The sequence below is a fragment of the Chiloscyllium plagiosum genome, chromosome 23 (genome assembly GCF_004010195.1).
Source record: "Chiloscyllium plagiosum isolate BGI_BamShark_2017 chromosome 23, ASM401019v2, whole genome shotgun sequence".
Taxonomy (NCBI): Eukaryota; Metazoa; Chordata; class Chondrichthyes; order Orectolobiformes; family Hemiscylliidae; genus Chiloscyllium; species Chiloscyllium plagiosum.
Genome location: NC_057732.1, coordinates 26,103,041 through 26,110,908, shown reverse-complemented (window position 1 = coordinate 26,110,908; position 7,868 = coordinate 26,103,041). Strand labels below are relative to the sequence as shown.

General features: G+C 41.6%; 1 non-coding gene across 1 annotated transcript; it reads left to right on the top strand.

Moving 5' to 3' along the window:
* Positions 1 to 306: 306 nt before the first annotated feature.
* trnaw-cca lies at positions 307 to 378 on the top strand. The gene has a single exon. It is a non-coding gene; the product is annotated as a tRNA-Trp (tRNA).
* Positions 379 to 7,868: the final 7,490 nt, after the last annotated feature.

Here is a 7,868-nt window from a genome sequence, read left to right as displayed (position 1 = left end):
CACCTTACCAGTGTAGACCCACCTTGTCCTGAGACCTCCACCATCCTATCTGACTTAATGCCAACCCTTTCGATCAGGTTCTCCTGCAGGCTGGGAACGAATTGATGATATCTTACACGCACAATAGAGATAACACTCCTCACTGTATGGGTGAAATCTTGACTTATGGGTTCCCTCTACCTTAATGACACTATACGCACCCCCTCCCCCCACACCTTACTTCTGGTGAATCAGTTTAATAAAATACCAAATCAATGAGATTGTATAAAATGGAGAGGTTAGTATGCCAAGAGAATAGAACAGTGTGGGCTTGTGGCGCAACGGTAGCGCGTCTGACTCCAGATCAGAAGGTTGTGTGTTCAAGTCATGTCAGGCTCAAGGGGTGGCATGGTCACTCAGCAGTTAGCACTGCTGCCTCACAGCACAAGGGACCCAGGTTCGATTCTGGCCTTGGTCAACTGTCAGTGTTGAGTTTGCACATTCTCCTCGTGTCTGCGTGGGTTTCCTCCGGGTGCTCTGGTTTCCTCCCACAGTCCAAAGATGTGCAGGTTAAGTGGATTGGCCATTCTAAATGATTTCTGATTAAGGGCTTTTGCCCGAAACGCCGATTTTCCTGCTCCTCGGATGCTGCCTGAACTGCTGTGCTTTTCCAGCACCACTCTAATCTAGAATCTACATTTTAAATTGCCCATAGTGTTAGAGGCATTAGTCAGAGGGGAAATGGGTCTGGGTGGGTTACTCTTCGGACGGTCGGTGTGGACTTGTTGGGCCGAAGGGCCTGTTTCCACGCTGTAGGGAATATAATCTAATCTAATCAAGACATGGGAGTAGAAGGAGAGAGGGCATTGTAAGATTGTAGGAAGGGAACAGAGAGATAGGAAAAGAGAACAGACATAAACTAATGATTATATCTCAATATGTCTCCACAAATTAGAACATTTCTCTGCAAAAGAAAACATTGAATAAGAGTTGTCGTGGTTTATGCTTTTCTAACTGTGTTTTCATCACTATGTGAAAGCCAATTACAGCTAAGAGTGATGCTTGCTAACAATATGAAGATCAGCTAACAGGTTTGTTATAAATAGTGTTAATTCTAAATATTCACTTTGAATATATCAGTGGAATGTACTTAGACAAGTTTAGTGGTGTGAGTTGTGTTGAGCATGCACAGTATAACAAGGTATAACACAGCTTTGAAGGTAAAGCTATCATTTTTTAGAGCTAGATAAAGCAGTTATCCTTTAGATGGTTAATGTTTAAAGGCTGTTAAGGAGGAAATGATCATAGCAGCATTAACTGTGTGATCTGGATTTCAGTTCTACAGAAACTATTGCATATGGAACAGCTTTCAGATCATATGCCATCTGATTAGCTCACAGCAGGTGCACACATGTTCTTCAAAAATATGTTTCTTTAATTTATGACATGTGGCATGTTATTCTTCATTGTACTATGGCCAAATCTCATGATATCAGATGCTGAAATGTCAGTATTGAATAATAAATTGGCCATTTTGTAAGTCTGAATCTATTAAGCAATCTGTTTTACTTACTGGATTATCATAACCAAATAAAATGCAACTGGGTCTGAGTGTATTTAAATATGGCCTTAATGAGCACCATCTATTTTGACAGAAATTATGCACATATTTAAAAAGTATATATTTTTAAAATTAACTTGAGTATAAATATAACTAAAACTGATGTGAGAGTCTATCTTTTCCTGGTTATTTAACAATATAGCAGCAGTTACACTACAAATCTTTCAATCATTATATTTAGGTTGTTATCTGCTATGGATAATAAGAACCGAATAAGTACAATGGAAAATGGTCATTCTCTCAACATTAACAAATTGATTCTCCAAGCATGAATTTGTTTTCTGCTAACTTCACCAGCACTCAAGTCCATGGCTTGATTTACCAGCATGTCCCAGGAATAAGATTATGCCCCTCTTCCAACTGCTGAATTGGAAATCCGTCAAAGTCTTTTGTGAAAGAATACATGGGCCTTGATTTTCATAGAGTAGCAGTAGGGGTTTACAGGAACTTCGATGCTGTTACCTGTGCAGAAGCAATTGTGTGGGGGAGCCCAGCATCACAATGGGAGCATTCCAATCTTGGAACTAGAAGGTCCAACTTCAAAACCCATGTATTCATTGAGTTATGTGATAACAGGTTTGAATCGGTTAGATTAGATTAGATTCCCTACAGTATGGAAACAGGCCCTTCGGCCCAACCAGTCCACACCAACCCTCTGAAGAGAAACCCACCCAGACCCATTTCCTTCTGACTAATGCACCTAATACTATGGGCAATTTAGCATGGCCAATTCACCTGACCTGCAACTCTTTGGATTGTGAGAGGAACCCGGAGCACCCAGAGGAAACTCGGTTGATTTATGAAAATGTAAATGAGCACACTGTAATGAAAAGTTTGATGGCAGGATGGTGGAGAGAGCAGTTCATGAAGCTTACAGTACAAGAACAAATAGGTGATGTCAAACTTGTACATGACACTTGTTAGACTTCAGCTGGAGTACTGTGTACAGTTCCAGATGCCACGTTTTAGGGAGGATATAAACAAATTGGTGAGAGTGCAAAAACAATTTGCTCAAGTGGTTCCAGAGAGGAAGAACTTCAGTTGTGAGGATAGATTGAAGAAATTTGGACTGTTCTCTTCAAAGTGAAGGCTCAGAGGAGATCTGATAAATGGTTTCAAAATCGTGACAGGGCAGAATAGAGTGGATTGAAAGAAACTGTCCCGCTCGTAAGAGAAACAAAAAAAAAGGAACAAAGTTTCTTTCACATGGTGACTAGGGAATGGAATGAACTCCCTGGATGCGTGGTGGATGCAGGTTCAATTAAGAGATGCAAGAGGGCATTGGAGCGTGATTTAAATAAAAATATTGTGCAAGGTACAGAGGAAAAGCAGGAGATTCACAATGGTAATGATGTTCATTTGCAAACCCAGCACAGACATGAGAAGTTGAATAAAAAAACAAGAATAGAAATTGCTGGAAAAGCTCAGCAGGTGTGGCAGCGTCTGTAGAGAAAAATCACACTTAACATTTCGGCTCTAGTCACCTTTCCTCAGAACCTCAATAGCCTCTTTCTGTGCCATAACAGTTCCGTGATACTGTAATACCGTGATAAGCAAGAATTGGAACATAGAGGACCTTGTTAATTTTAATGCCACTGCCGTATTTGAATAAAGACACAAAGGTTCAGCTCCACACTTGGCCAGACTGAGTACTTGGTCAGTGGGTAGCCATGGGCACCCGCATGGGCCCCAGCTGTGCCTGTCCTTTTGTCAGGTATATGGAACAGTCTATTTTCTGCAGCTACACCAGTACCACTCTCCACCTTTTCCTCTGCTACATTGATAACTGCATCGGCGCCACGTCGTGCTCCCACGAGGAGATTGAACAGTTCATCAACTTCACCAACACATTCCACCCCAACCTTAAGTTCACCTGGACCATCTCTGATACCTCCCTCCACTTCCTGGACCTTTCCATCTCCATCGACTGTGACCGACTCAACATTGACATTTTCTACAAACCCACAAACTCCCACAGCTACCTGGGTTACACCTCCTCCCACCCTGCCTCCTGCAAAAATGCTATCCCTCATTCCCAATTCCTCCACCTCTGCTGCATCTGCTCCCAGGAGGACCTGTTCCACCACAAAACACACCAGATGGCCTCCTTCTTTAAAGACCACAATTTCCCCTCCCATGTGGTTGATGATGCCCTCCAGCGCATCTCATCCACATCCCGCACCTCAATCCTCGAACCCCACTCTCCAACTGCAACAAGGACAGAACACCACTGATCCTCACCTTCCACCCACCAACCTCCCTATACTTCGCATCATCGTCAGCCATTTCCACCCCCGACAAATGGACCCCACCACCAGAGATCTATTTCCCTCCCCACCCTTATCCGCTTTCCATAAAGACTGTTACCTCCACGACTACCTCGTCAGGTCCACGTCCCCCAACAACCACTCTCCCCTCCTGACAGCTTTCCCTGCCACCACAGGAATTGCAAAAGCTGCGCCCACCTCCCCCCTCGACTCTGTCCAAGGCCCCAAAGGAACCTTCCATATCCATCAAAGTCTCACCTGCACTTTCACACATGTCATTTACTGTATCTGTTGCTCTAGATGCGGTCTCCTCTACATTGGGGAGACAGGACACTACTCACAGAGCGCTTCAGAGAACATCTCCGGGATACCTGCACCAACCAACCCCACCACCCCATGGCTGAACACTTTAACTCCCCCTCCCACTCTACCAAGGACATGCAGGTCCTGGGCCTCCTCCATCGTCACTCCCTTACTACCCGACGGCTGGAGGAAGCACGCCTCACCTTCCGCCTCAGGATGTTCCAACCCCATGGCATCAATGTGGACTTCACCAGTTTCCTCATTTCCCCTCCCCCACTTTATCCAAGTTCCAACCTTCCAGCCCTCAGGATCTGAGCTACAAGTCCATCTTCCTTCCCACCAATCCACTCCACCCTCCCCTCCTCCTCTCCGACCTACCACCATTACCCCCATCTCCATCCACCTATTGTTAAAATTTTTGTCCATAATTTAATTTAAAAGCTGCACAGGGAAAACATTAAACTATTTATTTTCCAATTACGCTACAAAGTTCGCTATAATTCAGGAAGAGTTACCTGCCAGATAAGCCAACTACAAGCTTGTTTAACACAAGTGATGCAGTATGAGGAGTACTCCTTTATAATATTAGTTTTGTGTAAATACAGAGTCATTATTTAAATTGCATGGCAGTTCACACTCTTAACAAAGGGACGGTTTCCACTTAGTGCAGGTCTCACTGGTGTTGGGAGGTGACTGCCTGGGTTAAACTGAGAAGCCATCACTCAAAGAAAACAAGGTCTATGTGGTCATTACTCCAATTGCTAGTCACTCTTTGGAGGGATTTCCCCTCCACAGTGATTGTTCAATGGATGTGGCCTTTTTAAAATTTAAAATATATTATCTTAAAATGGTGACAGGGTACCTCAACATGGATAAATTATCTCTCTCTTTTACCGACAGCATCAAGTTGTATCGTCTTCAGTTCTGAAGAGATACGTCCATGTCCACCAACTTTGAAAGCACACATGCCTTTCTTAATTGGATGGTGAGTGTGCCTTCTGACCAGTTGGACAATCCAGGAAAATTTACCTAATACAGGTCGAGTTTTGCAATTGAAGCCAACGTCCAAAATGGAAAATCCTAGAATTTTTCTTTGTATCTCTCTAGGAAAATCAAGACAGAGCAGCTTTCCACCTAGAATGATGATTAGGAGGAAAAGTCTTAATGCATGCTCATTCAGTGATAGATTGAGAGATCTCTATCTGAGAACATATCTGCAGAGCATGAAAGGGAAGTATTAGTGCTGGATTATTGAAGAATTTCTATCTTGAGAGTTCAGTCTTTCAATAGAGAAGGAGTGATGTTTGTTTGAATAGTACAAGGAGCAGTAGGAAATATATAAATAATATTTTGAAACTCTGCAGAGTTCTTTCAGACTTTTCTTGTAAAATGAAGCCATTTATTGGTTCTCAATTGGCCTAATTTTGTGAGAATTTTATTTTTCAAACTGCCTTGCAAGAAGACAAGAGAACACATGTGGTGGAATGTATGAGGTAATATAAAATACTCCACAAAGGATCTTTAATGACAAACTGCCTGTGAATGGCTGGAACTGAGATGTGAGGCTCAATATTGAGTGTACTTCAAATCTATCTATTAGAGCAAGGAAGCATATACTGTAGATCAGCATAAATCACATTCTATATCCTGAAAGTTCAAATAATAACAAACAAGAGTCTTACAGTCATGTTAAAATAATAATTGTGTTATTTACAGGTGGCCCTGAACAAAAATCAATTCTTCTAGCTATAACCAGTTAATAAAACTCCAAATTATAGTTAGTGATTGAGCTCCCTGTCTACCACGCTATGGTTTGCTTTAGAATATATGAATACTTTCAACAACGTATTGTAATAGGTGGAGAACTTAATTTAGAAATGCAGACAGTCTCCAAAAATAATTGAAAGGAGGGGTAGGGAGAATTAATTTTTCCTGTCAGAAACTACAGTGGAAGTTGAAACCCTAAGCTTCTAAAAGAGCAGAATAAATATTTAAATTACATTTAATTAAAAGCTCCACGGGGAAAACATTAAACTAACTAAGTAGCTCTTTCAAAAATTAACACATACACGATGGAGTAAATGGTTTCTTTCGTGCTTTATTTGTCTTACTCAATGCATCTTTTTTCCGCTCTTACTCTTTGTCACTCAGTTGATCATCCTCTCTCTCTCTCTCTCTCCCTCTGTTTCTATTAAATCCAATACCTTGGAGTTTGCAGATGACACAAAGCAGGGTGGCAAGGAAAACAGTGAGAAGATAGTTCAGTGTGATTTGCACAAGTTGATTCAGCAGGAAAATACATTGCAGAAAAAGTACACCATGTCTAAATAGGAGGTTATCCACTTCAGTAGTAAAAACAGAAAGGCACATTATTATTTGAATGGTGATAAATTTGGAAAGGGGTACATACAATAAGACCTGAGTGTCCTTGTACACCAGTTGCTGAAAGTAAGCATGCAGGTGCAGCAGGCAGTGAAGAAAGCATACGGTATGTTGATATTCATAGCAAGAAATTTTAAGTACAAGGACAGGAATGCCTTGCTGCAATTGTACAGGGGAGACCACATCCGGAACATGTGTGCAGTTTTGGTCTCCCAATCTTCGGAAGGATATTCTTGCTACAGAGGGAGTACAACAAAGGTTTACCAGGCTAATTCCTGGGGTGGTAGGGCTGACAAAGGAAGAGCGACTGGACCAAATTTTTAGATGAATGAGGTAGGATTCTATTGTAAATCTGTAAAATTCCTTCACGACGAAACAGGCTAAACACAGGAAGAATGTTCCCAATGATTGAGGAGTCCAGAACCAGAGGTAACAGTTGAAGAATACAGGGTAAGCCACTTAGGACTGAAATGAGGAGCAAATTCTTCACCCAGGAAGTTGTGATCGTGTGGAGTTCACGGAAAAGAGTTGAGGCCAAAACATTCAATATTTTCAAGGAGAAGTTAGATCTAATTCATTGCAAAAGGGATTGTAGGGCTTGGGGGCAATCAGGGACAGGGTACTGAGTTGAATGATCAGCCATGATCATATTGAAAGGTAGAGCAGGCTTGAATAGCTGAATGGCCTATTTTCAGAGATGGACTTTACAAACATGCACCTTTTCACCCAGACACCACAGTTTCTGTTCCTATTCATAGGAACACAAGTGAATTGCTAGTTAATGTCAACAATCTGAATGCAACTAAGTAGAATTAATACAGAACTAAATCAATGAATTAACTACTTTTGCATTGATCTATTGTGGAAACATAGCACACAAACAACATTGTGGAAATCACCAGGTAATCTATTCTGATGTTGTTATTCAAAAGGTAAATATGAGCCAGGACACTGGGGCAATGTCCTTCTCATCTTCATCAAAATGGTAATCTGCGATCTTTTACACCTACAAGAGTATCAGCTTGGTTTATGTGCACAGGCTAGGAACTGGGGCAGGAATCCATAGTTTTCTGACCCACAGGAAAGGGTGACACTTATATTATGATGTGGAGGTGATGGTGTTGGGATCAGATGGGCAAGGTCATACTACATCAGATTATGGTCCAACAGGTTCATTTAAAATCACAAGCTTTCATCTGACTAAGGGGCAGTGCTCTGAAAGCTTGGCATTTCAAATAAATCTGTTGGATTATTACCTGATGTGTTGCGACTTGTAAACTTATAGATAATGTTGATTTTCAATGTGCTATATCCTA